This window comes from Notolabrus celidotus, chromosome 11 (genome assembly GCF_009762535.1).
Source record: "Notolabrus celidotus isolate fNotCel1 chromosome 11, fNotCel1.pri, whole genome shotgun sequence".
Classification (NCBI taxonomy): domain Eukaryota; kingdom Metazoa; phylum Chordata; class Actinopteri; order Labriformes; family Labridae; genus Notolabrus; species Notolabrus celidotus.
This window is the reverse complement of record NC_048282.1, coordinates 806,406-811,844: the sequence shown is the minus strand read 5'-3', so window position 1 is coordinate 811,844 and position 5,439 is coordinate 806,406. Positions and strand designations below refer to the sequence as shown.

At 37.8% G+C, this 5,439-nt stretch overlaps 1 long non-coding RNA gene across 1 annotated transcript; it reads right to left on the bottom strand.

Moving 5' to 3' along the window:
* Nucleotides 1–4,829: 4,829 nt before the first annotated feature.
* LOC117821888 lies at nt 4,830–5,225 on the bottom strand. The gene is made up of 2 exons (XR_004633080.1): nt 5,130–5,225; nt 4,830–4,878 (listed from the first exon to the last, which is right to left on the bottom strand). It is a non-coding gene; the product is annotated as an uncharacterized LOC117821888 (long non-coding RNA).
* Between the last annotated feature and the right edge of the window lie 214 nt (nt 5,226–5,439).

Sequence of the window (5,439 nt, the reverse complement as noted above, 5' to 3'; positions counted from 1 at the left end):
ATTGCGCCATTTAATGGGTTTCACAAAAAAAGTCAAAAAAATGTGCTCACTAGCGCCCCCTACAGTTTTCAAAAACCCCTCCCCATAGGGGCTATTTTGAGCTACATGCTTGAAAAATTTTACCCATATTCATGGCATCAGGATGCACAAAAAAGCCTCTTGCACCCATATCCCAAACTCAACAGGAAGAGTGCCACTTAGCTTTGAACATGAAAAACGGGGCCAAAATAAGGGTGCATACTTTCACTATTAACTTCTAGAGCTTTTCTCCGATTCAGTCCAAACCAAAGGCAACCTATAGTAGACACCTTGACGAGAAAAAATTATCAGAACAAATTTTGATCAGACAAAAAATGTGGGCGTGGCAGGCGTTGAGGTGGGGCATCAAACGCAGCTTTGAATGTGAAGAATGACGCCCATATAAGGTTGCATACTTTTGAGAGCTCCTCCTAGAGTTTTTCTCTGATGCAGTCCAAACAAGGCACATTCTATAGCAGACATATTGACGATTAAATTATTGTTAAAGGAATTCTGTTCTGACTAAAATTGTGGGCGTGGCACACTGTCAAGTTTTGAGGTTTTCTTGGCAATCTGCCAAAAACTTGGAACATTTGCACCACCTGAGGCAGTATATACTCTCAGATCTTGCTTTCGCATCATGTGATGGCAAGTATCAGGCGACGGTTTACATGTGGCGGCGGCTCGCGTAGGCGGCGGCCGCGGGTGTGCGAGGGCCCATTCATCGCCGCTTGCGGCTTTAATTTGTTTTGTTTTTGTAGTGTCTTGTAAGTCCATATGGGCTGGGCACCTTTTCGGTGCATGACACAATGAATAATAAATAAACTAAACTAAACTAAACTAAACTGTTTTGGACTATGGACACACTTAATATGCATGCACCTGCTTCTGCATTACAGCCATTAGATGAGATATATCACTGTGATCTCCTTCTTATTACAGGTCACAGATTTCAAACCCACCATTGTGACCTATGTCGTACCGTGGGCTGGTCCTCGTTGGGTCTTTATAGAAAGAAGGATAGTATTTTGTTTATTTACAGGGCACTCATAGCTCAACTCCCTCCATGAGTGACTCATCTCTTGTCTCCAAACACATCAAAGCGTACATCCAGATCTCAAAACTGGATTACTTTAAAAACATGAAGGTTTACAACCGACTGGGGAAAGACTGCTTTTTGTGTTGCTGCTCCCATGATGTGGAATAACTTTCAAATGACGTCTAAAGGATCTGAAGGATCACATCCTCTCGGCCTGGATTCTTGACTACCTCACCGATCGTCCGCAGTATGTGATGGCCCAGAGGTGTCAGTCCGACACCATCGTATGCAGCACTGGGGTCCCCCTGGGAACGGTTCTGGCTCCGTTCCTGTTCACTCTCTACACTGCAGACTTCACCCACAACACAGCGAGCTGCTACCTGCAAAAGTTCTCTGACGACTCCGCCATTGTTGGCCTAATCACCAATGGGGACGACAGGGAGTACAGAGAGCTGACGCAGGATTTTGCAGTCTGGTGCCAGAGAAACCACCTCCAGCTCAACGCAGGAAAGACCAAAGACAGAGAGGGAGTCCTGAGGAAATGCTACATTCAAATTAATGCTAGTTTTCTGTGACTACCAACCCTAGCTTTAATGAAAGTACTTGCAAATGTTTAAAAATATGCAATTATTTGAGAACAGTTTGGGTGTGCAAGTATGAAGTATGTGTTTCAGTCGTTTTATTGTATTGCTGCAGGGCACCCTGAAAAAGATACCTCGGTCTAAGTGGATCCTCCCTGACAAAATAAAGGATTAATAAATAAATAAAGATTATCTGTCAAAAGACAGAAAATGTGACATCAACCATTTGGTGACTCTTCTGTAAAGGAATATGCGTTTCACCTGGCTAGTTTACAAAGGTCGGTGTATTCATCCAATCCAAAACTCTCGGTCAACAGTCCGGCTTTACTGGCAGTGCTGGAGTATTTTTCACATAGAAGAGATTGGATTCCTGATGGGGAGAAGATGTATTACATGAGGCAATTTTAAAAAGTGCAATAAGCTCCTGCCTCAAGAAACAAGCTCAGAGATAAGTAATGGATATTGTCACTTTGTCTTTCTATGTCCTGTGTGTGAAAGTACACGAAACTAGAAAGGGAGCCGTCACTGCAGAGCTGTGACTGTGATTAAATATTTATGAACCTACGTGTAACATACCGGTTAGGTCAAAAGTTGCAGTATCATAGCAGAGGTACATCCTTCCTGAGATAAGAATCCAAATGAGAACACAAGCAAACATGTTAGTTCTTTACATGCAAGTGTGCATCTGGAGAGACACAATAAAACAGAACAGCGTTGTAGCATAGCTGTCATGAGAATCTCCATCTCCAGATGTTGTGAGACATGATATCTGCTCGGTGCCTGTCAAAATACAGAAGCAGCTATTATCTACCTAAACCCCATTCTCATGCTCTCCAGACAATCCCCTCTCCTTTATTCTCTGTACTTTTCAATCATGTCACTTACTGAGTTACACAGACAAATGAGGATGGACTACAGTTCCTTTCCCTTTCTTGTGAATGGCAGAATACAAAGCAGGGCTTTTGGAGCCGCTCCAACACAGCTGGAAGAGCAGGTGGTGGGAAGAAGCCCTGGGGAAACTCCAAGGGAGCCGACCTGGCCTGTAGGCAGCCTCAGGTATCATCGCTGTCGTGCCAAAATGGCAGGCACAAAGCAATTTTACATTTCCTCTGACATCTCTATACCTGGGTTAGACCAATATGCTGCTTTGTTCATTCATATGTTTCTTCTAATGTATATCATATCACCGAGGAGAGACCGAATCCAAACAGAAACTTCAAAGTGATTGATCTGTTGTGATGATGACATGAATAGAAGATATTACATGAGGAGACTCTGACCATTAGACTGGACTGTGATTGTATCTGAAGGAAGTGAGATGCTACTTGTTGTGCAAGCTAACGCTTAGGACAGGTGTTTATACACACACATATATATATATATATATGGCAAGCTGTTCAGGAAATTAATATATATTGAATGAAGTCTGAATATATTGAATGAAACTCAATATATATGGAATGAAGTCTGAATATATGGAATGAAAGTCTGAATATATTGAATGAAAGTCTGAATATATGGAATTCAAGTCTGAATATATGGAATTCAAGTCTGAATATATGGAATTCAAGTCTGAATATATGGAATGAAAGTCTGAATATATGGAATGAAAGTCTGAATATATTGAATGAAAGTCTGAATATATTGAATGAAAGTCTGAATATATGGAATGAAAGTCTGAATATATGGAATGAAAGTCTGAATATATGGAATTCAAGTCTGAATATATTGAATGAAAGTCTGAATATATGGAATGAAAGTCTGAATATATTGAATGAAGTCTGAATATATGGAATGAAAGTCTGAATATATGGAATTCAAGTCTGAATATATTGAATGAAAGTCTGAATATATGGAATGAAAGTCTGAATATATTGAATGAAGTCTGAATATATGGAATGAAGTCAGAATATATGGAATGAAAGTCTGAATATATGGAATGAAAGTCTGAATATATGGAATGAAGTCTGAATATATGGAATGAAAGTCTGAATATATGGAATGAAAGTCTGAATATATTGAATGAAGTCTGAATATATTGAATGAAAGTCTGAATATATTGAATGAAAGTCTAAATATATGGAATTCAAGTCTGAATACATTGAATGAAAGTCTGAATATATTGAATGAAAGTCGGAATATATTGAATGGAGGTCTGAATATATGTAATGAAGTCTGAATATATGGAATGAAAGTCTGAATATATTGAATGAAGTCTGAATATATGGAATGAAAATCTGAATATATTGAATGAAAATCTGAATATATGGAATGAAACTCAATAAATAGGGAATGAAAATCTGAATTTATTGAATGAAACTCGATATATATAGAATGAAAGTCTGAATATATGGAATGAAAGTCTGAATATATTGAATGAAGTCTGAATATATTGAATGAAGTCTGAATATATTGAATGAAAGTCTGAATATATTGAATGAAGTCTGAATATATGGAATGAAAGTCTGAATATATTGAATGAACTCTGAATATATGGAATGAAAGTCTGAATATATTGAATGAAGTCTGAATATATGGAATGAAAGTTTGAATATATTGAATGAAAGTCTGAATATATTGAGTGAAAGTCTGAATATATGGAATGAAAGTCTGAATATATGGAATGAAACTAAAAAAATAGGGAATGAAAATCAGAATTTATTGAATGAAACTCGATATATATGGAATGAAAGTCTGAATATATGGAATGAAACTCGATATATATGGAATGAAAGTCTGAAAATATGGAATAAAAAATGACGTCATGTGTGGCCTGCACCATCTTGTGTTTCTGGGATGTGATGCTGTTTTCCGGTTTGACGTAGCTTTTAGTAATGCAACCATGAGGGAGGCACGAGATGTTTTCACTGCAATTTTAATTAAAGAAGGGGTTATCAACCCCTTGGGTAATGCATGTGCTGTTTAGTCAATCTGTATAGGAAAAATAAACCCACACCTCCTCTCTATTAAGTTGGTTTCATCCAGAAGTGATGCTTGGACCGTCTGCACAGAGAGGCGAGAGAGGAACACGGAGCAGTGGGCTGCAGAAGCATTTAGGAGGGTAGTAAACAAGTGAACATGTGAAAATATTAAATATCACAGGTTATACACTTTGTAGTGTTCTCGTGCAGTGTGTTGAAACTCTGACTAAACACCAAGGTAAACCAGAGCCAATGAAGACAGAGTCGAAGCAAGATTGACCGTTTACTTCGGGTTCCTTCACTGACATGCTGGTGAAAACTGTAAATAAAACAATACAAAACAATAAGCACTGTATATAACTTAATGTTACATTTTAAGTGGCTTCAAACATGAATTAACTTCACTCAATGCACTTTGAGTACCAGCTACATTAGCTGCTAGCATGTTTTAAAAAGCTTTTAAATAAATGTAAATAATCTCTATTTTTAACCTTTTATCCTTAAACGTTTTTTAACAATATATCACTATTTATATTCTTAACATCCTAAACATCACATTTATGAACTTACGGCAATGCCTCTATGATGAATTTGAGCAGATGGCGGCGGATAACATTCAGACCATGCTCCACATGTCTGCCTTGCTTTCTGATGAGCCAGGAAAAGAAGTTAACAGGAAATGACCTAACAGAAACAGACCTGACAGGATGTGACGTCATCAAATGACCGACTTTCAAAATAAACCTCTTTTACAGGCACTTTTAACTTTTAGCAGCTTTTAACATATTCTTTAACTTTAATTAGTACAAAATGAATTCCCATGTTATAAAAACCAAATTAACTGCCTAGCTAAAGATAATGCCCCTTCTTTATTCAGGTG